General features: G+C 36.5%; 15 non-coding genes across 15 annotated transcripts; all 15 read left to right on the forward strand.

Annotated features, from left to right (window-relative positions):
• Nucleotides 1-1,648: 1,648 nt before the first annotated feature.
• Nucleotides 1,649-1,722, forward strand: Trnar-ucg (transfer RNA arginine (anticodon UCG)). Its single transcript has one exon. It is a non-coding gene; the product is annotated as a tRNA-Arg (tRNA).
• Nucleotides 1,723-3,272: 1,550 nt separating this feature from the next.
• Nucleotides 3,273-3,346, forward strand: Trnar-acg (transfer RNA arginine (anticodon ACG)). Its single transcript has one exon. It is a non-coding gene; the product is annotated as a tRNA-Arg (tRNA).
• A 1,696-nt stretch (nt 3,347-5,042) lies between these two features.
• Nucleotides 5,043-5,116, forward strand: Trnar-ucg (transfer RNA arginine (anticodon UCG)). Its single transcript has one exon. It is a non-coding gene; the product is annotated as a tRNA-Arg (tRNA).
• A 1,550-nt stretch (nt 5,117-6,666) lies between these two features.
• Trnar-acg (transfer RNA arginine (anticodon ACG)) lies at nt 6,667-6,740 on the forward strand. Its single transcript has one exon. It is a non-coding gene; the product is annotated as a tRNA-Arg (tRNA).
• Nucleotides 6,741-8,436: 1,696 nt separating this feature from the next.
• Trnar-ucg (transfer RNA arginine (anticodon UCG)) lies at nt 8,437-8,510 on the forward strand. Its single transcript has one exon. It is a non-coding gene; the product is annotated as a tRNA-Arg (tRNA).
• Nucleotides 8,511-10,059: 1,549 nt separating this feature from the next.
• Nucleotides 10,060-10,133, forward strand: Trnar-ucg (transfer RNA arginine (anticodon UCG)). Its single transcript has one exon. It is a non-coding gene; the product is annotated as a tRNA-Arg (tRNA).
• A 1,696-nt stretch (nt 10,134-11,829) lies between these two features.
• Nucleotides 11,830-11,903, forward strand: Trnar-ucg (transfer RNA arginine (anticodon UCG)). Its single transcript has one exon. It is a non-coding gene; the product is annotated as a tRNA-Arg (tRNA).
• Nucleotides 11,904-13,453: 1,550 nt separating this feature from the next.
• On the forward strand, nt 13,454-13,527 carry Trnar-acg (transfer RNA arginine (anticodon ACG)). The gene has a single exon. It is a non-coding gene; the product is annotated as a tRNA-Arg (tRNA).
• Nucleotides 13,528-15,223: 1,696 nt separating this feature from the next.
• On the forward strand, nt 15,224-15,297 carry Trnar-ucg (transfer RNA arginine (anticodon UCG)). Its single transcript has one exon. It is a non-coding gene; the product is annotated as a tRNA-Arg (tRNA).
• Nucleotides 15,298-16,847: 1,550 nt separating this feature from the next.
• Trnar-acg (transfer RNA arginine (anticodon ACG)) lies at nt 16,848-16,921 on the forward strand. The gene has a single exon. It is a non-coding gene; the product is annotated as a tRNA-Arg (tRNA).
• Nucleotides 16,922-18,617: 1,696 nt separating this feature from the next.
• Nucleotides 18,618-18,691, forward strand: Trnar-ucg (transfer RNA arginine (anticodon UCG)). The gene has a single exon. It is a non-coding gene; the product is annotated as a tRNA-Arg (tRNA).
• A 1,550-nt stretch (nt 18,692-20,241) lies between these two features.
• Nucleotides 20,242-20,315, forward strand: Trnar-acg (transfer RNA arginine (anticodon ACG)). The gene has a single exon. It is a non-coding gene; the product is annotated as a tRNA-Arg (tRNA).
• Nucleotides 20,316-22,011: 1,696 nt separating this feature from the next.
• Nucleotides 22,012-22,085, forward strand: Trnar-ucg (transfer RNA arginine (anticodon UCG)). The gene has a single exon. It is a non-coding gene; the product is annotated as a tRNA-Arg (tRNA).
• Nucleotides 22,086-23,635: 1,550 nt separating this feature from the next.
• Nucleotides 23,636-23,709, forward strand: Trnar-acg (transfer RNA arginine (anticodon ACG)). Its single transcript has one exon. It is a non-coding gene; the product is annotated as a tRNA-Arg (tRNA).
• Nucleotides 23,710-25,405: 1,696 nt separating this feature from the next.
• Nucleotides 25,406-25,479, forward strand: Trnar-ucg (transfer RNA arginine (anticodon UCG)). Its single transcript has one exon. It is a non-coding gene; the product is annotated as a tRNA-Arg (tRNA).
• The last annotated feature ends 488 nt before the right edge of the window (nt 25,480-25,967 follow it).

Here is a 25,967-nt window from a genome sequence, read left to right on the forward strand (position 1 = left end):
TTTTTATTATATTTACAGGTCTCGTTATTACTTTTATTCCCATTATATACCAATCAAAGGTATCTCGTATACTCCCAGAAAGTCTCCTCTGAGACTTTATCAAATCTTGTTACACATATCACTTCTAAATGATCTTGTACATGGGACCTGTTACCCTTCAATTAATTTTGTAAGACTTTTCAATTTAGTCACAGAATTTAAAGACGTTTTCATGAATTCTTTATTCTCATATTTCTCATCATCTTCATGAGCATAATTACAGTCCCAGTAGCAGTAATTGTAGTAGTAGCAAACACACTCAAATCCGTTGTGGACAGGTAACGAGTCTCTGGTCAACTGGATGTGATCCCTGACTACAGACTTCAGGTTCTGACATCTGAGATTAACCCAACTGATATCGACGCAATTTCTTGACGTTTGTGCATTAAATGAACTGTTATGATTTTAACATTTGGGACACTATAGTTTTTATTATCAAACGAGTCAAGTTATATATAGATGCTATGGATGAACAACCTCACGGAAGCAACTTTACTAAAAGATTTATCTAGCACTTTCTATAAACAGGTTAGAATTGTCACTTAAGGATAAGCCCTACACAAACAACAAAACACCCCGACTGATTTCTTGATCATAGTAACATTGAACAGGACTGATCCTTGTAAATCACATAAGCAGATACACACGACGTGCTGGAAGCATCCTTGGTCCGGGCCCAATTTGAATAATATGCTTGATTTGAACAAGGTGCCTGAAGATGGATCAGTAGATTGCAGCTTTGAGTCCAGTCCAGCATGTTATGTAGATCTATTTATTCCAGCATATGAAAATCGAAGATATAAAGATATTATCTAACAATCTACAAATGAATTGAAATCTCTTAAGATAATATTTTTGGAATAATACGACTACTTTACACTTGTGCACAGATAAACATAGTTCACATTAGATGTAGCAAAAAGCTTTTATCATAACTGCACTCGGCATCATCGCCGCTCAGTATCCCACTGATATAGATGTTCTATCCAATAGTCGATCTTTTGCATACGACATGCAACTCGGAGGTCAAGTCTCTTTGTTCAGAGCAATACGTTAGTTTCATACACGTATTCTCATTACTTTATTTCCATGACATCCTAAGGTCTATCCACTATATCTCTAGATCTTAATTACACTAAGCAGAATTGTTCGTAAAAATAATACAAATGCAAATACGAATCTTTACAAAATGTAAAAATGCCCATCCTTATTGGAGCACTTCCCTTGTCTAATATATAATTTCCGAGATGCTTAGTTTTTCACGACAAGTTCATCAATTTCAAGGGTTAGTAAATTTTGCAGGCAGTCTGCAATTCCGTAATGCGTAAAAAGAAAGCATCAGTTTGGGAAACATAAATTATCCAAGTTAGTTATAAATTTAAATAGATAAACTTGTCACATAACATCTGATCTAGCCATTTGTAGTTGTCAAATCTGTTTCAGACCCGCAACTACGATTTTCATCATTTCGTTATCAACTGTAGCCGTATTGGTAGCTTTAATAAGGGTTATTCCATCAAACCATGTATTTTGGAGAATGGTTTGTACAACAACTACAACAAGGAAATGAACCCACACTAACCTATAAACCAATAAGTGTTTTCGTGAAGGGCCCGTGGCCAAATTGGATAAGGCGCCTGACTTCGGATCAGGAGACTGCAGGTTCGAGTCCTGCCGGGCTCGTTTGTTAAATCTTTTCCACTGCGTATTAAAATTCTTTGATTCTCAGCATCAACATACAGATAAATATCTCTATTGACATAAAACGTGCCAATAATGAGAACAAATTAGACTTTTAAATTTTGAAAAGAGACATAGTCAACTCTTTCTTTGCTTTTGATCATAAAATCGAATCTTCCATAGGATCGTTGTCATTGCCATTTCTTTCGTCTAAGTAACCTTTAATCCATCCATGTCATGGTAACGAATCTGATTTAGTCATGCAAATTCTGACCCTTCATGACTGTACCATTGCCATCACCATGCGAATTATCATCATCCGCAAAAGCAGTGCACTTGCAGAAGTGGCGATAGTAAAATCATCTCAATCCAAACATGAATAAGTGCACATGTGAGCAAGATAATGAGAAATTAGATCCGCGGTTTCAATCCGTAGATTGCAGCTTTGATTCGATGCAATACGAAGATATGTTTTTATTCCTACAGATTAAATTTTGTTCGTACAAAACATTGTATATTTATATCTAGCATTCCATAAGTAAAACAATTACCTACTACGTAGTCGAACTTCCATGTACATCACAAAAATTCACACAGCAATCATTTTTCTCGCCCAATATTTTAACGGGTCATTTTCGTATCTTTACAATGATTTAATCAGCAGCAGCAGGAAGAATCGTTACCATTATAGGTAGTGGTTTATACGTAATTTTAACAGCAGCCATAATGTTGGTAGTAGCAGCAGAAACACTAGTAGCATATGTAGACGTAATCGTTATTATGTCCATCGTACTAGCAATATAACTCCATTGGTAGTCGTCGTGGTATCAGTTTAAGTAGTGGTAGTAGAAGCAGTGTTGTACCAACCGTAACATTCACGAACCAACCTAAGAAATAGTCTGTATGTGAAGGGCCCGTGGCCAAATTGGATAAGGCGACAGACATCGGATAGGGAGACGGCAGGTTCGAATCCCTCTTGACCCACTAGAACAATATATTTTCCTCAAAACATAATTTCTATTTGGATATGTCGTGAATTGGATTAGTAGCAAGGAGTTAACGTTACCGTCACTTTTAAAACAATTCGGTTAGATTATTAAGGTTTTGATTTAGATTCGTTTTGTACTTGAGGGCACCACAACAAAAGTAGGATATTTAGTGCCAAGGCAATTGGAGCATAAAGGCACACAACAAACTTAGATCCTAATTCTGACAACTGTTAAACACATCGGATAAATATAACCTGTTCAGTAATTGACCAGAGATTGCAGTTTCGAAAATTCACCGTGATAAGTGGGACAAGATTTCTTTGGTTCGTTTCAGAGCTTCAGAAATATATTATCTTTCCACATTTATGTTTACATACGAGTTATTTGGATTCAAATTTGACGCTTGATATCAGCGCTGAAAGGATATGCTGCAATCCCGCTGTAACCCGCATGCAGCGATACTCAAACATGACAGTAAAGCAATAGCAAGTCTTACCATAGTCATAGTCGTAGAAGTATTACCAAAAGCACACCAATATACTCTCTAACAAACATTCATGACAAGGGCCCGTGGCCAAATTGGATAAGGCGCCTGACTACGGATCAGGAGATTGCAGGTTCGAGTCCTGCCGGGCTCAATATTAAAATTTTATCCACACCAAATAAAGTCTATAATTAAAAGCTGATTTTTATTATATTTACAGGTCTCGTTATTACTTTTATTCCCATTATATACCAATCAAAGGTATCTCGTATACTCCCAGAAAGTCTCCTCTGAGACTTTATCAAATCTTGTTACACATATCACTTCTAAATGATCTTGTACATGGGACCTGTTACCCTTCAATTAATTTTGTAAGACTTTTCAATTTAGTCACAGAATTTAAAGACGTTTTCATGAATTCTTTATTCTCATATTTCTCATCATCTTCATGAGCATAATTACAGTCCCAGTAGCAGTAATTGTAGTAGTAGCAAACACACTCAAATCCGTTGTGGACAGGTAACGAGTCTCTGGTCAACTGGATGTGATCCCTGACTACAGACTTCAGGTTCTGACATCTGAGATTAACCCAACTGATATCGACGCAATTTCTTGACGTTTGTGCATTAAATGAACTGTTATGATTTTAACATTTGGGACACTATAGTTTTTATTATCAAACGAGTCAAGTTATATATAGATGCTATGGATGAACAACCTCACGGAAGCAACTTTACTAAAAGATTTATCTAGCACTTTCTATAAACAGGTTAGAATTGTCACTTAAGGATAAGCCCTACACAAACAACAAAACACCCCGACTGATTTCTTGATCATAGTAACATTGAACAGGACTGATCGTTGTAAATCACATAAGCAGATACACACGACGTGCTGGAAGCATCCTTGGTCCGGGCCCAATTTGAATAATATGCTTGATTTGAACAAGGTGCCTGAAGATGGATCAGTAGATTGCAGCTTTGAGTCCAGTCCAGCATGTTATGTAGATCTATTTATTCCAGCATATGAAAATCGAAGATATAAAGATATTATCTAACAATCTACAAATGAATTGAAATCTCTTAAGATAATATTTTTGGAATAATACGACTACTTTACACTTGTGCACAGATAAACATAGTTCACATTAGATGTAGCAAAAAGCTTTTATCATAACTGCACTCGGCATCATCGCCGCTCAGTATCCCACTGATATAGATGTTCTATCCAATAGTCGATCTTTTGCATACGACATGCAACTCGGAGGTCAAGTCTCTTTGTTCAGAGCAATACGTTAGTTTCATACACGTATTCTCATTACTTTATTTCCATGACATCCTAAGGTCTATCCACTATATCTCTAGATCTTAATTACACTAAGCAGAATTGTTCGTAAAAATAATACAAATGCAAATACGAATCTTTACAAAATGTAAAAATGCCCATCCTTATTGGAGCACTTCCCTTGTCTAATATATAATTTCCGAGATGCTTAGTTTTTCACGACAAGTTCATCAATTTCAAGGGTTAGTAAATTTTGCAGGCAGTCTGCAATTCCGTAATGCGTAAAAAGAAAGCATCAGTTTGGGAAACATAAATTATCCAAGTTAGTTATAAATTTAAATAGATAAACTTGTCACATAACATCTGATCTAGCCATTTGTAGTTGTCAAATCTGTTTCAGACCCGCAACTACGATTTTCATCATTTCGTTATCAACTGTAGCCGTATTGGTAGCTTTAATAAGGGTTATTCCATCAAACCATGTATTTTGGAGAATGGTTTGTACAACAACTACAACAAGGAAATGAACCCACACTAACCTATAAACCAATAAGTGTTTTCGTGAAGGGCCCGTGGCCAAATTGGATAAGGCGCCTGACTTCGGATCAGGAGACTGCAGGTTCGAGTCCTGCCGGGCTCGTTTGTTAAATCTTTTCCACTGCGTATTAAAATTCTTTGATTCTCAGCATCAACATACAGATAAATATCTCTATTGACATAAAACGTGCCAATAATGAGAACAAATTAGACTTTTAAATTTTGAAAAGAGACATAGTCAACTCTTTCTTTGCTTTTGATCATAAAATCGAATCTTCCATAGGATCGTTGTCATTGCCATTTCTTTCGTCTAAGTAACCTTTAATCCATCCATGTCATGGTAACGAATCTGATTTAGTCATGCAAATTCTGACCCTTCATGACTGTACCATTGCCATCACCATGCGAATTATCATCATCCGCAAAAGCAGTGCACTTGCAGAAGTGGCGATAGTAAAATCATCTCAATCCAAACATGAATAAGTGCACATGTGAGCAAGATAATGAGAAATTAGATCCGCGGTTTCAATCCGTAGATTGCAGCTTTGATTCGATGCAATACGAAGATATGTTTTTATTCCTACAGATTAAATTTTGTTCGTACAAAACATTGTATATTTATATCTAGCATTCCATAAGTAAAACAATTACCTACTACGTAGTCGAACTTCCATGTACATCACAAAAATTCACACAGCAATCATTTTTCTCGCCCAATATTTTAACGGGTCATTTTCGTATCTTTACAATGATTTAATCAGCAGCAGCAGGAAGAATCGTTACCATTATAGGTAGTGGTTTATACGTAATTTTAACAGCAGCCATAATGTTGGTAGTAGCAGCAGAAACACTAGTAGCATATGTAGACGTAATCGTTATTATGTCCATCGTACTAGCAATATAACTCCATTGGTAGTCGTCGTGGTATCAGTTTAAGTAGTGGTAGTAGAAGCAGTGTTGTACCAACCGTAACATTCACGAACCAACCTAAGAAATAGTCTGTATGTGAAGGGCCCGTGGCCAAATTGGATAAGGCGACAGACATCGGATAGGGAGACGGCAGGTTCGAATCCCTCTTGACCCACTAGAACAATATATTTTCCTCAAAACATAATTTCTATTTGGATATGTCGTGAATTGGATTAGTAGCAAGGAGTTAACGTTACCGTCACTTTTAAAACAATTCGGTTAGATTATTAAGGTTTTGATTTAGATTCGTTTTGTACTTGAGGGCACCACAACAAAAGTAGGATATTTAGTGCCAAGGCAATTGGAGCATAAAGGCACACAACAAACTTAGATCCTAATTCTGACAACTGTTAAACACATCGGATAAATATAACCTGTTCAGTAATTGACCAGAGATTGCAGTTTCGAAAATTCACCGTGATAAGTGGGACAAGATTTCTTTGGTTCGTTTCAGAGCTTCAGAAATATATTATCTTTCCACATTTATGTTTACATACGAGTTATTTGGATTCAAATTTGACGCTTGATATCAGCGCTGAAAGGATATGCTGCAATCCCGCTGTAACCCGCATGCAGCGATACTCAAACATGACAGTAAAGCAATAGCAAGTCTTACCATAGTCATAGTCGTAGAAGTATTACCAAAAGCACACCAATATACTCTCTAACAAACATTCATGACAAGGGCCCGTGGCCAAATTGGATAAGGCGCCTGACTACGGATCAGGAGATTGCAGGTTCGAGTCCTGCCGGGCTCAACATTAAAATTTTATCCACACCAAATAAAGTCTATAATTAAAAGCTGATTTTTATTATATTTACAGGTCTCGTTATTACTTTTATTCCCATTATATACCAATCAAAGGTATCTCGTATACTCCCAGAAAGTCTCCTCTGAGACTATATCAAATCTTGTTACACATATCACTTCTAACTGATCTTGTACATGGGACCTGTTTCCCTTCAATTAATTTTGTAAGACTTTTCAATTTAGTCACAGAATTTAAAGACGTTTTCATGAATTCTTTATTCTCATATTTCTCATCATCTTGATGAGCATAATTACAGTCCCAGTAGCAGTAATTGTAGTAGTAGCAAACACACTCAAATCCGTTGTGGACAGGTAACGAGTCTCTGGTCAACTGGATGTGATCCCTGACTACAGACTTCAGGTTCTGACATCTGAGATTAACCCAACTGATATCGACGCAATTTCTTGACGTTTGTGCATTAAATGAACTGTTATGATTTTAACATTTGGGACACTATAGTTTTTATTATCAAACGAGTCAAGTTATATATAGATGCTATGGATGAACAACCTCACGGAAGCAACTTTACTAAAAGATTTATCTAGCACTTTCTATAAACAGGTTAGAATTGTCACTTAAGGATAAGCCCTACACAAACAACAAAACACCCCGACTGATTTCTTGATCATAGTAACATTGAACAGGACTGATCGTTGTAAATCACATAAGCAGATACACACGACGTGCTGGAAGCATCCTTGGTCCGGGCCCAATTTGAATAATATGCTTGATTTGAACAAGGTGCCTGAAGATGGATCAGTAGATTGCAGCTTTGAGTCCAGTCCAGCATGTTATGTAGATCTATTTATTCCAGCATATGAAAATCGAAGATATAAAGATATTATCTAACAATCTACAAATGAATTGAAATCTCTTAAGATAATATTTTTGGAATAATACGACTACTTTACACTTGTGCACAGATAAACATAGTTCACATTAGATGTAGCAAAAAGCTTTTATCATAACTGCACTCGGCATCATCGCCGCTCAGTATCCCACTGATATAGATGTTCTATCCAATAGTCGATCTTTTGCATACGACATGCAACTCGGAGGTCAAGTCTCTTTGTTCAGGGCAATACGTTAGTTTCGTACACGTGTTCTCATTACTTTATTTCCATGACATCCTAAGGTCTATCCACTATATCTCTAGATCTTAATTACACTAAGCAGAATTGTTCGTAAAAATAATACAAATGCAAATACGAATCTTTACAAAATGTAAAAATGCCCATCCTTATTGGAGCACTTCCCTTGTCTAATATATAATTTCCGAGATGCTTAGTTTTTCACGACAAGTTCATCAATTTCAAGGGTTAGTAAATCTTGCAGGCAGTCTGCAATTCCCTAATGCGTAAAAAGAAAGCATCAGTTTGGGAAACATAAATTATCCAAGTTAGTTATAAATTTAAATAGATAAACTTGTCACATAACATCTGATCTAGCCATTTGTAGTTGTCAAATCTGTTTCAGACCCGCAACTACGATTTTCATCATTTCGTTATCAACTGTAGCCGTATTGGTAGCTTTAATAAGGGTTATTCCATCAAAGCATGTATTTTGGAGAATGGTTTGTACAACAACTACAACAAGGAAATGAACCCACACTAACCTATAAACCAATAAGTGTTTTCGTGAAGGGCCCGTGGCCAAATTGGATAAGGCGCCTGACTTCGGATCAGGAGACTGCAGGTTCGAGTCCTGCCGGGCTCGTTTGTTAAATCTTTTCCACTGCGTATTAAAATTCTTTGATTCTCAGCATCAACATACAGATAAATATCTCTATTGACATAAAACGTGCCAATAATGAGAACAAATTAGACTTTTAAATTTTGAAAAGAGACATAGTCAACTCTTTCTTTGCTTTTGATCATAAAATCGAATCTTCCATAGGATCGTTGTCATTGCCATTTCTTTCGTCTAAGTAACCTTTAATCCATCCATCTCATGGTAACGAATCTGATTTAGTCATGCAAATTCTGACCCTTCATGACTGTACCATTGCCATCACCATGCGAATTATCATCATCCGCAAAAGCAGTGCACTTGCAGAAGTGGCGATAGTAAAATCATCTCAATCCAAACATGAATAAGTGCACATGTGAGCAAGATAATGAGAAATTAGATCCGCGGTTTCAATCCGTAGATTGCAGCTTTGATTCGATGCAATACGAAGATATGTTTTTATTCCTACAGATTAAATTTTGTTCGTACAAAACATTGTATATTTATATCTAGCATTCCATAAGCAAAACAATTACCTACTACGTAGTCGAACTTCCATGTACATCACAAAAATTCACACAGCAATCATTTTTCTCGCCCAATATTTTAACGGGTCATTTTCGTATCTTTACAATGATTTAATCAGCAGCAGCAGGAAGAATCGTTACCATTATAGGTAGTGGTTTATACGTAATTTTAACAGCAGCCATAATGTTGGTAGTAGCAGCAGAAACACTAGTAGCATATGTAGACGTAATCGTTATTATGTCCATCGTACTAGCAATATAACTCCATTGGTAGTCGTCGTGGTATCAGTTTAAGTAGTGGTAGTAGAAGCAGTGTTGTACCAACCGTAACATTCACGAACCAACCTAAGAAATAGTCTGTATGTGAAGGGCCCGTTGCCAAATTGGATAAGGCGACAGACATCGGATAGGGAGACGGCAGGTTCGAATCCCTCTTGACCCACTAGAACAATATATTTTCCTCAAAGCATAATTTCTATTTGGATATGTCGTGAATTGGATTAGTAGCAAGGAGTTAACGTTACCGTCACTTTTAAAACAATTCGGTTAGATTATTAAGGTTTTGATTTAGATTCGTTTTGTACTTGAGGGCACCACAACAAAAGTAGGATATTTAGTGCCAAGGCAATTGGAGCATAAAGGCACACAACAAACTTAGATCCTAATTCTGACAACTGTTAAACACATCGGATAAATATAACCTGTTCAGTAATTGACCAGAGATTGCAGTTTCGAAAATTCACCGTGATAAGTGGGACAAGATTTCTTTGGTTCGTTTCAGAGCTTCAGAAATATATTATCTTTCCACATTTATGTTTACATACGAGTTATTTGGATTCAAATTTGACGCTTGATATCAGCGCTGAAAGGATATGCTGCAATCCCGCTGTAACCGCATGCAGCGATACTCAAACATGACAGTAAAGCAATAGCAAGTCTTACCATAGTCATAGTCGTAGAAGTATTACCAAAAGCACACCAATATACTCTCTAACAAACATTCATGACAAGGGCCCGTGGCCAAATTGGATAAGGCGCCTGACTTCGGATCAGGAGATTGCGGGTTCGAGTCCTGCCGGGCTCAATATTAAAATTTTATCCACACCAAATAAAGTCTATAATTAAAAGCTGATTTTTATTATATTTACAGGTCTCGTTATTACTTTTATTCCCATTATATACCAATCAAAGGTATCTCGTATACTCCCAAAAAGTCTCCTCTGATACTTTATCAAATCTTGTTACACATATCACTTCTAAATGATCTTGTACATGGGACCTGTTACCCTTCAATTAATTTTGTAAGACTTTTCAATTTAGTCACAGAATTTAAAGACGTTTTCATGAATTCTTTATTCTCATATTTCTCATCATCTTGATGAGCATAATTACAGTCCCAGTAGCAGTAATTGTAGTAGTAGCAAACACACTCAAATCCGTTGTGGACAGGTAACGAGTCTCTGGTCAACTGGATGTGATCCCTGACTACAGACTTCAGGTTCTGACATCTGAGATTAACCCAACTGATATCGACGCAATTTCTTGACGTTTGTGCATTAAATGAACTGTTATGATTTTAACATTTGGGACACTATAGTTTTTATTATCAAACGAGTCAAGTTATATATAGATGCTATGGATGAACAACCTCACGGAAGCAACTTTACTAAAAGATTTATCTAGCACTTTCTATAAACAGGTTAGAATTGTCACTTAAGGATAAGCCCTACACAAACAACAAAACACCCCGACTGATTTCTTGATCATAGTAACATTGAACAGGACTGATCGTTGTAAATCACATAAGCAGATACACACGACGTGCTGGAAGCATCCTTGGTCCGGGCCCAATTTGAATAATATGCTTGATTTGAACAAGGTGCCTGAAGATGGATCAGTAGATTGCAGCTTTGAGTCCAGTCCAGCATGTTATGTAGATCTATTTATTCCAGCATATGAAAATCGAAGATATAAAGATATTATCTAACAATCTACAAATGAATTGAAATCTCTTAAGATAATATTTTTGGAATAATACGACTACTTTACACTTGTGCACAGATAAACATAGTTCACATTAGATGTAGCAAAAAGCTTTTATCATAACTGCACTCGGCATCATCGCCGCTCAGTATCCCACTGATATAGATGTTCTATCCAATAGTCGATCTTTTGCATACGACATGCAACTCGGAGGTCAAGTCTCTTTGTTCAGAGCAATACGTTAGTTTCATACACGTATTCTCATTACTTTATTTCCATGACATCCTAAGGTCTATCCACTATATCTCTAGATCTTAATTACACTAAGCAGAATTGTTCGTAAAAATAATACAAATGCAAATACGAATCTTTACAAAATGTAAAAATGCCCATCCTTATTGGAGCACTTCCCTTGTCTAATATATAATTTCCGAGATGCTTAGTTTTTCACGACAAGTTCATCAATTTCAAGGGTTAGTAAATCTTGCAGGCAGTCTGCAATTCCGTAATGCGTAAAAAGAAAGCATCAGTTTGGGAAACATAAATTATCCAAGTTAGTTATAAATTTAAATAGATAAACTTGTCACATAACATCTGATCTAGCCATTTGTAGTTGTCAAATCTGTTTCAGACCCGCAACTACGATTTTCATCATTTCGTTATCAACTGTAGCCGTATTGGTAGCTTTAACAAGGGTTATTCCATCAAACCATGTATTTTGGAGAATGGTTTGTACAACAACTACAACAAGGAAATGAACCCACACTAACCTATAAACCAATAAGTGTTTTCGTGAAGGGCCCGTGGCCAAATTGGATAAGGCGCCTGACTTCGGATCAGGAGACTGCAGGTTCGAGTCCTGCCGGGCTCGTTTGTTAAATCTTTTCCACTGCGTATTAAAATTCTTTGATTCTCAGCATCAACATACAGATAAATATCTCTATTGACATAAAACGTGCCAATAATGAGAACAAATTAGACTTTTAAATTTTGAAAAGAGACATAGTCAACTCTTTCTTTGCTTTTGATCATAAAATCGAATCTTCCATAGGATCGTTGTCATTGCCATTTCTTTCGTCTAAGTAACCTTTAATCCATCCATCTCATGGTAACGAATCTGATTTAGTCATGCAAATTCTGACCCTTCATGACTGTACCATTGCCATCACCATGCGAATTATCATCATCCGCAAAAGCAGTGCACTTGCAGAAGTGGCGATAGTAAAATCATCTCAATCCAAACATGAATAAGTGCACATGTGAGCAAGATAATGAGAAATTAGATCCGCGGTTTCAATCCGTAGATTGCAGCTTTGATTCGATGCAATACGAAGATATGTTTTTATTCCTACAGATTAAATTTTGTTCGTACAAAACATTGTATATTTATATCTAGCATTCCATAAGTAAAACAATTACCTACTACGTAGTCGAACTTCCATGTACATCACAAAAATTCACACAGCAATCATTTTTCTCGCCCAATATTTTAACGGGTCATTTTCGTATCTTTACAATGATTTAATCAGCAGCAGCAGGAAGAATCGTTACCATTATAGGTAGTGGTTTATACGTAATTTTAACAGCAGCCATAATGTTGGTAGTAGCAGCAGAAACACTAGTAGCATATGTAGACGTAATCGTTATTATGTCCATCGTACTAGCAATATAACTCCATTGGTAGTCGTCGTGGTATCAGTTTAAGTAGTGGTAGTAGAAGCAGTGTTGTACCAACCGTAACATTCACGAACCAACCTAAGAAATAGTCTGTATGTGAAGGGCCCGTGGCCAAATTGGATAAGGCGACAGACATCGGATAGGGAGACGGCAGGTTCGAATCCCTCTTGACCCACTAGAACAATATATTTTCCTCAAAACATAATTTCTATTTGGATATGTCGTGAATTGGATTAGTAGCAAGGAGTTAACGTTACCGTCACTTTTAAAACAATTCGGTTAGATTATTAAGGTTTTGATTTAGATTCGTTTTGTACTTGAGGGCACCACAACAAAAGTAGGATATTTAGTGCCAAGGCAATTGGAGCATAAAGGCACACAACAAACTTAGATCCTAATTCTGACAACTGTTAAACACATCGGATAAATATAACCTGTTCAGTAATTGACCAGAGATTGCAGTTTCGAAAATTCACCGTGATAAGTGGGACAAGATTTCTTTGGTTCGTTTCAGAGCTTCAGAAATATATTATCTTTCCACATTTATGTTTACATACGAGTTATTTGGATTCAAATTTGACGCTTGATATCAGCGCTGAAAGGATATGCTGCAATCCCGCTGTAACCCGCATGCAGCGATACTCAAACATGACAGTAAAGCAATAGCAAGTCTTACCATAGTCATAGTCGTAGAAGTATTACCAAAAGCACACCAATATACTCTCTAACAAACATTCATGACAAGGGCCCGTGGCCAAATTGGATAAGGCGCCTGACTACGGATCAGGAGATTGCAGGTTCGAGTCCTGCCGGGCTCAATATTAAAATTTTATCCACACCAAATAAAGTCTATAATTAAAAGCTGATTTTTATTATATTTACAGGTCTCGTTATTACTTTTATTCCCATTATATACCAATCAAAGGTATCTCGTATACTCCCAGAAAGTCTCCTCTGAGACTTTATCAAATCTTGTTACACATATCACTTCTAAATGATCTTGTACATGGGACCTGTTACCCTTCAATTAATTTTGTAAGACTTTTCAATTTAGTCACAGAATTTAAAGACGTTTTCATGAATTCTTTATTCTCATATTTCTCATCATCTTCATGAGCATAATTACAGTCCCAGTAGCAGTAATTGTAGTAGTAGCAAACACACTCAAATCCGTTGTGGACAGGTAACGAGTCTCTGGTCAACTGGATGTGATCCCTGACTACAGACTTCAGGTTCTGACATCTGAGATTAACCCAACTGATATCGACGCAATTTCTTGACGTTTGTGCATTAAATGAACTGTTATGATTTTAACATTTGGGACACTATAGTTTTTATTATCAAACGAGTCAAGTTATATATAGATGCTATGGATGAACAACCTCACGGAAGCAACTTTACTAAAAGATTTATCTAGCACTTTCTATAAACAGGTTAGAATTGTCACTTAAGGATAAGCCCTACACAAACAACAAAACACCCCGACTGATTTCTTGATCATAGTAACATTGAACAGGACTGATCCTTGTAAATCACATAAGCAGATACACACGACGTGCTGGAAGCATCCTTGGTCCGGGCCCAATTTGAATAATATGCTTGATTTGAACAAGGTGCCTGAAGATGGATCAGTAGATTGCAGCTTTGAGTCCAGTCCAGCATGTTATGTAGATCTATTTATTCCAGCATATGAAAATCGAAGATATAAAGATATTATCTAACAATCTACAAATGAATTGAAATCTCTTAAGATAATATTTTTGGAATAATACGACTACTTTACACTTGTGCACAGATAAACATAGTTCACATTAGATGTAGCAAAAAGCTTTTATCATAACTGCACTCGGCATCATCGCCGCTCAGTATCCCACTGATATAGATGTTCTATCCAATAGTCGATCTTTTGCATACGACATGCAACTCGGAGGTCAAGTCTCTTTGTTCAGAGCAATACGTTAGTTTCATACACGTATTCTCATTACTTTATTTCCATGACATCCTAAGGTCTATCCACTATATCTCTAGATCTTAATTACACTAAGCAGAATTGTTCGTAAAAATAATACAAATGCAAATACGAATCTTTACAAAATGTAAAAATGCCCATCCTTATTGGAGCACTTCCCTTGTCTAATATATAATTTCCGAGATGCTTAGTTTTTCACGACAAGTTCATCAATTTCAAGGGTTAGTAAATCTTGCAGGCAGTCTGCAATTCCGTAATGCGTAAAAAGAAAGCATCAGTTTGGGAAACATAAATTATCCAAGTTAGTTATAAATTTAAATAGATAAACTTGTCACATAACATCTGATCTAGCCATTTGTAGTTGTCAAATCTGTTTCAGACCCGCAACTACGATTTTCATCATTTCGTTATCAACTGTAGCCGTATTGGTAGCTTTAATAAGGGTTATTCCATCAAAGCATGTATTTTGGAGAATGGTTTGTACAACAACTACAACAAGGAAATGAACCCACACTAACCTATAAACCAATAAGTGTTTTCGTGAAGGGCCCGTGGCCAAATTGGATAAGGCGCCTGACTTCGGATCAGGAGACTGCAGGTTCGAGTCCTGCCGGGCTCGTTTGTTAAATCTTTTCCACTGCGTATTAAAATTCTTTGATTCTCAGCATCAACATACAGATAAATATCTCTATTGACATAAAACGTGCCAATAATGAGAACAAATTAGACTTTTAAATTTTGAAAAGAGACATAGTCAACTCTTTCTTTGCTTTTGATCATAAAATCGAATCTTCCATAGGATCGTTGTCATTGCCATTTCTTTCGTCTAAGTAACCTTTAATCCATCCATCTCATGGTAACGAATCTGATTTAGTCATGCAAATTCTGACCCTTCATGACTGTACCATTGCCATCACCATGCGAATTATCATCATCCGCAAAAGCAGTGCACTTGCAGAAGTGGCGATAGTAAAATCATCTCAATCCAAACATGAATAAGTGCACATGTGAGCAAGATAATGAGAAATTAGATCCGCGGTTTCAATCCGTAGATTGCAGCTTTGATTCGATGCAATACGAAGATATGTTTTTATTCCTACAGATTAAATTTTGTTCGTACAAAACATTGTATATTTATATCTAGCATTCCATAAGTAAAACAATTACCTACTACGTAGTCGAACTTCCATGTACATCACAAAAATTCACACAGCAATCATTTTTCTCGCCCAATATTTTAACGGGTCATTTTCGTATCTTTACAATGATTTAATCAGCAGCAGCAGGAAGAATCGTTACCATTATAGGTAGTGGTTTATACGTAATTTTAACAGCAGCCATAATGTTGGTAGTAGCAGCAGAAACACTAGTAGCATATGTAGACGTAATCGTTATTATGTCCATCGTACTAGCAATATAACTCCATTGGTAGTCGTCGTGGTATCAGTTTAAGTAGTGGTAGTAGAAGCAGTGTTGTACCAACCGTAACATTCACGAACCAACCTAAGAAATAGTCTGTATGTGAAGGGCCCGTGGCCAAATTGGATAAGGCGACAGACATCGGATAGGGAGACGGCAGGTTCGAATCCCTCTTGACCCACTAGAACAATATATTTTCCTCAAAACATAATTTCTATTTGGATATGTCGTGAATTGGATTAGTAGCAAGGAGTTAACGTTACCGTCACTTTTAAAACAATTCGGTTAGATTATTAAGGTTTTGATTTAGATTCGTTTTGTACTTGAGGGCACCACAACAAAAGTAGGATATTTAGTGCCAAGGCAATTGGAGCATAAAGGCACACAACAAACTTAGATCCTAATTCTGACAACTGTTAAACACATCGGATAAATATAACCTGTTCAGTAATTGACCAGAGATTGCAGTTTCGAAAATTCACCGTGATAAGTGGGACAAGATTTCTTTGGTTCGTTTCAGAGCTTCAGAAATATATTATCTTTCCACATTTATGTTTACATACGAGTTATTTGGATTCAAATTTGACGCTTGATATCAGCGCTGAAAGGATATGCTGCAATCCCGCTGTAACCCGCATGCAGCGATACTCAAACATGACAGTAAAGCAATAGCAAGTCTTACCATAGTCATAGTCGTAGAAGTATTACCAAAAGCACACCAATATACTCTCTAACAAACATTCATGACAAGGGCCCGTGGCCAAATTGGATAAGGCGCCTGACTACGGATCAGGAGATTGCAGGTTCGAGTCCTGCCGGGCTCAATATTAAAATTTTATCCACACCAAATAAAGTCTATAATTAAAAGCTGATTTTTATTATATTTACAGGTCTCGTTATTACTTTTATTCCCATTATATACCAATCAAAGGTATCTCGTATACTCCCAGAAAGTCTCCTCTGAGACTTTATCAAATCTTGTTACACATATCACTTCTAAATGATCTTGTACATGGGACCTGTTACCCTTCAATTAATTTTGTAAGACTTTTCAATTTAGTCACAGAATTTAAAGACGTTTTCATGAATTCTTTATTCTCATATTTCTCATCATCTTCATGAGCATAATTACAGTCCCAGTAGCAGTAATTGTAGTAGTAGCAAACACACTCAAATCCGTTGTGGACAGGTAACGAGTCTCTGGTCAACTGGATGTGATCCCTGACTACAGACTTCAGGTTCTGACATCTGAGATTAACCCAACTGATATCGACGCAATTTCTTGACGTTTGTGCATTAAATGAACTGTTATGATTTTAACATTTGGGACACTATAGTTTTTATTATCAAACGAGTCAAGTTATATATAGATGCTATGGATGAACAACCTCACGGAAGCAACTTTACTAAAAGATTTATCTAGCACTTTCTATAAACAGGTTAGAATTGTCACTTAAGGATAAGCCCTACACAAACAACAAAACACCCCGACTGATTTCTTGATCATAGTAACATTGAACAGGACTGATCCTTGTAAATCACATAAGCAGATACACACGACGTGCTGGAAGCATCCTTGGTCCGGGCCCAATTTGAATAATATGCTTGATTTGAACAAGGTGCCTGAAGATGGATCAGTAGATTGCAGCTTTGAGTCCAGTCCAGCATGTTATGTAGATCTATTTATTCCAGCATATGAAAATCGAAGATATAAAGATATTATCTAACAATCTATAAATGAATTGAAATCTCTTAAGATAATATTTTTGGAATAATACGACTACTTTACACTTGTGCACAGATAAACATAGTTCACATTAGATGTAGCAAAAAGCTTTTATCATAACTGCACTCGGCATCATCGCCGCTCAGTATCCCACTGATATAGATGTTCTATCCAATAGTCGATCTTTTGCATACGACATGCAACTCGGAGGTCAAGTCTCTTTGTTCAGAGCAATACGTTAGTTTCATACACGTATTCTCATTACTTTATTTCCATGACATCCTAAGGTCTATCCACTATATCTCTAGATCTTAATTACACTAAGCAGAATTGTTCGTAAAAATAATACAAATGCAAATACGAATCTTTACAAAATGTAAAAATGCCCATCCTTATTGGAGCACTTCCCTTGTCTAATATATAATTTCCGAGATGCTTAGTTTTTCACGACAAGTTCATCAATTTCAAGGGTTAGTAAATCTTGCAGGCAGTCTGCAATTCCGTAATGCGTAAAAAGAAAGCATCAGTTTGGGAAACATAAATTATCCAAGTTAGTTATAAATTTAAATAGATAAACTTGTCACATAACATCTGATCTAGCCATTTGTAGTTGTCAAATCTGTTTCAGACCCGCAACTACGATTTTCATCATTTCGTTATCAACTGTAGCCGTATTGGTAGCTTTAACAAGGGTTATTCCATCAAACCATGTATTTTGGAGAATGGTTTGTACAACAACTACAACAAGGAAATGAACCCACACTAACCTATAAACCAATAAGTGTTTTCGTGAAGGGCCCGTGGCCAAATTGGATAAGGCGCCTGACTTCGGATCAGGAGACTGCAGGTTCGAGTCCTGCCGGGCTCGGTTGTTAAATCTTTTCCACTGCGTATTAAAATTCTTTGATTCTCAGCATCAACATACAGATAAATATCTCTATTGACATAAAACGTGCCAATAATGAGAACAAATTAGACTTTTAAATTTTGAAAAGAGACATAGTCAACTCTTTCTTTGCTTTTGATCATAAAATCGAATCTTCCATAGGATCGTTGTCATTGCCATTTCTTTCGTCTAAGTAACTTTTAATCCATCCATCTCATGGTAACGAATCTGATTTAGTCATGCAAATTCTGACCCTTCATGACTGTACCATTGCCATCACCATGCGAATTATCATCATCCGCAAAAGCAGTGCACTTGCAGAAGTGGCGATAGTAAAATCATCTCAATCCAAACATGAATAAGTGCACATGTGAGCAAGATAATGAGAAATTAGATCCGCGGTTTCAATCCGTAGATTGCAGCTTTGATTCGATGCAATGCGAAGATATGTTTTTATTCCTACAGATTAAATTTTGTTCGTACAAAACATTGTATATTTATATCTAGCATTCCATAAGTAAAACAATTACCTACTACGTAGTCGAACTTCCATGTACATCACAAAAATTCACACAGCAATCATTTTTCTCGCCCAATATTTTAACGGGTCATTTTCGTATCTTTACAATGATTTAATCAGCAGCAGCAGGAAGAATCGTTACCATTATAGGTAGTGGTTTATACGTAATTTTAACAGCAGCCATAATGTTGGTAGTAGCAGCAGAAACACTAGTAGCATATGTAGACGTAATCGTTATTATGTCCATCGTACTAGCAATATAACTCCATTGGTAGTCGTCGTGGTATCAGTTTAAGTAGTGGTAGTAGAAGCAGTGTTGTACCAACCGTAACATTCACGAACCAACCTAAGAAATAGTCTGTATGTGAAGGGCCCGTGGCCAAATTGGATAAGGCGACAGACATCGGATAGGGAGACGGCAGGTTCGAATCCCTCTTAACCCACTAGAACAATATATTTTCCTCAAAACATAATTTCTATTTGGATATGTCGTGAATTGGATTAGTAGCAAGGAGTTAACGTTACCGTCACTTTTAAAACAATTCGGTTAGATTATTAAGGTTTTGATTTAGATTCGTTTTGTACTTGAGGGCACCACAACAAAAGTAGGATATTTAGTGCCAAGGCAATTGGAGCATAAAGGCACACAACAAACTTAGATCCTAATTCTGACAACTGTTAAACACATCGGATAAATATAACCTGTTCAGTAATTGACCAGAGATTGCAGTTTCGAAAATTCACCGTGATAAGTGGGACAAGATTTCTTTGGTTCGTTTCAGAGCTTCAGAAATATATTATCTTTCCACATTTATGTTTACATACGAGTTATTTGGATTCAAATTTGACGCTTGATATCAGCGCTGAAAGGATATGCTGCAATCCCGCTGTAACCCGCATGCAGCGATACTCAAACATGACAGTAAAGCAATAGCAAGTCTTACCATAGTCATAGTCGTAGAAGTATTACCAAAAGCACACCAATATACTCTCTAACAAACATTCATGACAAGGGCCCGTGGCCAAATTGGATAAGGCGCCTGACTACGGATCAGGAGATTGCAGGTTCGAGTCCTGCCGGGCTCAATATTAAAATTTTATCCACACCAAATAAAGTCTATAATTAAAAGCTGATTTTTATTATATTTACAGGTCTCGTTATTACTTTTATTCCCATTATATACCAATCAAAGGTATCTCGTATACTCCCAGAAAGTCTCCTCTGAGACTTTATCAAATCTTGTTACACATATCACTTCTAAATGATCTTGTACATGGGACCTGTTACCCTTCAATTAATTTTGTAAGACTTTTCAATTTAGTCACAGAATTTAAAGACGTTTTCATGAATTCTTTATTCTCATATTTCTCATCATCTTCATGAGCATAATTACAGTCCCAGTAGCAGTAATTGTAGTAGTAGCAAACACACTCAAATCCGTTGTGGACAGGTAACGAGTCTCTGGTCAACTGGATGTGATCCCTGACTACAGACTTCAGGTTCTGACATCTGAGATTAACCCAACTGATATCGACGCAATTTCTTGACGTTTGTGCATTAAATGAACTGTTATGATTTTAACATTTGGGACACTATAGTTTTTATTATCAAACGAGTCAAGTTATATATAGATGCTATGGATGAACAACCTCACGGAAGCAACTTTACTAAAAGATTTATCTAGCACTTTCTATAAACAGGTTAGAATTGTCACTTAAGGATAAGCCCTACACAAACAACAAAACACCCCGACTGATTTCTTGATCATAGTAACATTGAACAGGACTGATCCTTGTAAATCACATAAGCAGATACACACGACGTGCTGGAAGCATCCTTGGTCCGGGCCCAATTTGAATAATATGCTTGATTTGAACAAGGTGCCTGAAGATGGATCAGTAGATTGCAGCTTTGAGTCCAGTCCAGCATGTTATGTAGATCTATTTATTCCAGCATATGAAAATCGAAGATATAAAGATATTATCTAACAATCTATAAATGAATTGAAATCTCTTAAGATAATATTTTTGGAATAATACGACTACTTTACACTTGTGCACAGATAAACATAGTTCACATTAGATGTAGCAAAAAGCTTTTATCATAACTGCACTCGGCATCATCGCCGCTCAGTATCCCACTGATATAGATGTTCTATCCAATAGTCGATCTTTTGCATACGACATGCAACTCGGAGGTCAAGTCTCTTTGTTCAGAGCAATACGTTAGTTTCATACACGTATTCTCATTACTTTATTTCCATGACATCCTAAGGTCTATCCACTATATCTCTAGATCTTAATTACACTAAGCAGAATTGTTCGTAAAAATAATACAAATGCAAATACGAATCTTTACAAAATGTAAAAATGCCCATCCTTATTGGAGCACTTCCCTTGTCTAATATATAATTTCCGAGATGCTTAGTTTTTCACGACAAGTTCATCAATTTCAAGGGTTAGTAAATCTTGCAGGCAGTCTGCAATTCCGTAATGCGTAAAAAGAAAGCATCAGTTTGGGAAACATAAATTATCCAAGTTAGTTATAAATTTAAATAGATAAACTTGTCACATAACATCTGATCTAGCCATTTGTAGTTGTCAAATCTGTTTCAGACCCGCAACTACGATTTTCATCATTTCGTTATCAACTGTAGCCGTATTGGTAGCTTTAACAAGGGTTATTCCATCAAACCATGTATTTTGGAGAATGGTTTGTACAACAACTACAACAAGGAAATGAACCCACACTAACCTATAAACCAATAAGTGTTTTCGTGAAGGGCCCGTGGCCAAATTGGATAAGGCGCCTGACTTCGGATCAGGAGACTGCAGGTTCGAGTCCTGCCGGGCTCGGTTGTTAAATCTTTTCCACTGCGTATTAAAATTCTTTGATTCTCAGCATCAACATACAGATAAATATCTCTATTGACATAAAACGTGCCAATAATGAGAACAAATTAGACTTTTAAATTTTGAAAAGAGACATAGTCAACTCTTTCTTTGCTTTTGATCATAAAATCGAATCTTCCATAGGATCGTTGTCATTGCCATTTCTTTCGTCTAAGTAACTTTTAATCCATCCATCTCATGGTAACGAATCTGATTTAGTCATGCAAATTCTGACCCTTCATGACTGTACCATTGCCATCACCATGCGAATTATCATCATCCGCAAAAGCAGTGCACTTGCAGAAGTGGCGATAGTAAAATCATCTCAATCCAAACATGAATAAGTGCACATGTGAGCAAGATAATGAGAAATTAGATCCGCGGTTTCAATCCGTAGATTGCAGCTTTGATTCGATGCAATGCGAAGATATGTTTTTATTCCTACAGATTAAATTTTGTTCGTACAAAACATTGTATATTTATATCTAGCATTCCATAAGTAAAACAATTACCTACTACGTAGTCGAACTTCCATGTACATCACAAAAATTCACACAGCAATCATTTTTCTCGCCCAATATTTTAACGGGTCATTTTCGTATCTTTACAATGATTTAATCAGCAGCAGCAGGAAGAATCGTTACCATTATAGGTAGTGGTTTATACGTAATTTTAACAGCAGCCATAATGTTGGTAGTAGCAGCAGAAACACTAGTAGCATATGTAGACGTAATCGTTATTATGTCCATCGTACTAGCAATATAACTCCATTGGTAGTCGTCGTGGTATCAGTTTAAGTAGTGGTAGTAGAAGCAGTGTTGTACCAACCGTAACATTCACGAACCAACCTAAGAAATAGTCTGTATGTGAAGGGCCCGTGGCCAAATTGGATAAGGCGACAGACATCGGATAGGGAGACGGCAGGTTCGAATCCCTCTTAACCCACTAGAACAATATATTTTCCTCAAAACATAATTTCTATTTGGATATGTCGTGAATTGGATTAGTAGCAAGGAGTTAACGTTACCGTCACTTTTAAAACAATTCGGTTAGATTATTAAGGTTTTGATTTAGATTCGTTTTGTACTTGAGGGCACCACAACAAAAGTAGGATATTTAGTGCCAAGGCAATTGGAGCATAAAGGCACACAACAAACTTAGATCCTAATTCTGACAACTGTTAAACACATCGGATAAATATAACCTGTTCAGTAATTGACCAGAGATTGCAGTTTCGAAAATTCACCGTGATAAGTGGGACAAGATTTCTTTGGTTCGTTTCAGAGCTTCAGAAATATATTATCTTTCCACATTTATGTTTACATACGAGTTATTTGGATTCAAATTTGACGCTTGATATCAGCGCTGAAAGGATATGCTGCAATCCCGCTGTAACCCGCATGCAGCGATACTCAAACATGACAGTAAAGCAATAGCAAGTCTTACCATAGTCATAGTCGTAGAAGTATTACCAAAAGCACACCAATATACTCTCTAACAAACATTCATGACAAGGGCCCGTGGCCAAATTGGATAAGGCGCCTGACTACGGATCAGGAGATTGCAGGTTCGAGTCCTGCCGGGCTCAATATTAAAATTTTATCCACACCAAATAAAGTCTATAATTAAAAGCTGATTTTTATTATATTTACAGGTCTCGTTATTACTTTTATTCCCATTATATACCAATCAAAGGTATCTCGTATACTCCCAGAAAGTCTCCTCTGAGACTTTATCAAATCTTGTTACACATATCACTTCTAAATGATCTTGTACATGGGACCTGTTACCCTTCAATTAATTTTGTAAGACTTTTCAATTTAGTCACAGAATTTAAAGACGTTTTCATGAATTCTTTATTCTCATATTTCTCATCATCTTCATGAGCATAATTACAGTCCCAGTAGCAGTAATTGTAGTAGTAGCAAACACACTCAAATCCGTTGTGGACAGGTAACGAGTCTCTGGTCAACTGGATGTGATCCCTGACTACAGACTTCAGGTTCTGACATCTGAGATTAACCCAACTGATATCGACGCAATTTCTTGACGTTTGTGCATTAAATGAACTGTTATGATTTTAACATTTGGGACACTATAGTTTTTATTATCAAACGAGTCAAGTTATATATAGATGCTATGGATGAACAACCTCACGGAAGCAACTTTACTAAAAGATTTATCTAGCACTTTCTATAAACAGGTTAGAATTGTCACTTAAGGATAAGCCCTACACAAACAACAAAACACCCCGACTGATTTCTTGATCATAGTAACATTGAACAGGACTGATCCTTGTAAATCACATAAGCAGATACACACGACGTGCTGGAAGCATCCTTGGTCCGGGCCCAATTTGAATAATATGCTTGATTTGAACAAGGTGCCTGAAGATGGATCAGTAGATTGCAGCTTTGAGTCCAGTCCAGCATGTTATGTAGATCTATTTATTCCAGCATATGAAAATCGAAGATATAAAGATATTATCTAACAATCTACAAATGAATTGAAATCTCTTAAGATAATATTTTTGGAATAATACGACTACTTTACACTTGTGCACAGATAAACATAGTTCACATTAGATGTAGCAAAAAGCTTTTATCATAACTGCACTCGGCATCATCGCCGCTCAGTATCCCACTGATATAGATGTTCTATCCAATAGTCGATCTTTTGCATACGACATGCAACTCGGAGGTCAAGTCTCTTTGTTCAGAGCAATACGTTAGTTTCATACACGTATTCTCATTACTTTATTTCCATGACATCCTAAGGTCTATCCACTATATCTCTAGATCTTAATTACACTAAGCAGAATTGTTCGTAAAAATAATACAAATGCAAATACGAATCTTTACAAAATGTAAAAATGCCCATCCTTATTGGAGCACTTCCCTTGTCTAATATATAATTTCCGAGATGCTTAGTTTTTCACGACAAGTTCATCAATTTCAAGGGTTAGTAAATTTTGCAGGCAGTCTGCAATTCCGTAATGCGTAAAAAGAAAGCATCAGTTTGGGAAACATAAATTATCCAAGTTAGTTATAAATTTAAATAGATAAACTTGTCACATAACATCTGATCTAGCCATTTGTAGTTGTCAAATCTGTTTCAGACCCGCAACTACGATTTTCATCATTTCGTTATCAACTGTAGCCGTATTGGTAGCTTTAATAAGGGTTATTCCATCAAACCATGTATTTTGGAGAATGGTTTGTACAACAACTACAACAAGGAAATGAACCCACACTAACCTATAAACCAATAAGTGTTTTCGTGAAGGGCCCGTGGCCAAATTGGATAAGGCGCCTGACTTCGGATCAGGAGACTGCAGGTTCGAGTCCTGCCGGGCTCGTTTGTTAAATCTTTTCCACTGCGTATTAAAATTCTTTGATTCTCAGCATCAACATACAGATAAATATCTCTATTGACATAAAACGTGCCAATAATGAGAACAAATTAGACTTTTAAATTTTGAAAAGAGACATAGTCAACTCTTTCTTTGCTTTTGATCATAAAATCGAATCTTCCATAGGATCGTTGTCATTGCCATTTCTTTCGTCTAAGTAACCTTTAATCCATCCATCTCATGGTAACGAATCTGATTTAGTCATGCAAATTCTGACCCTTCATGACTGTACCATTGCCATCACCATGCGAATTATCATCATCCGCAAAAGCAGTGCACTTGCAGAAGTGGCGATAGTAAAATCATCTCAATCCAAACATGAATAAGTGCACATGTGAGCAAGATAATGAGAAATTAGATCCGCGGTTTCAATCCGTAGATTGCAGCTTTGATTCGATGCAATGCGAAGATATGTTTTTATTCCTACAGATTAA

This window comes from Sinohyriopsis cumingii, chromosome 10 (genome assembly GCF_028554795.1).
Source record: "Sinohyriopsis cumingii isolate HCF-2022 chromosome 10, ASM2855479v2, whole genome shotgun sequence".
In the NCBI taxonomy this organism is placed as follows: domain Eukaryota; kingdom Metazoa; phylum Mollusca; class Bivalvia; order Unionida; family Unionidae; genus Sinohyriopsis; species Sinohyriopsis cumingii.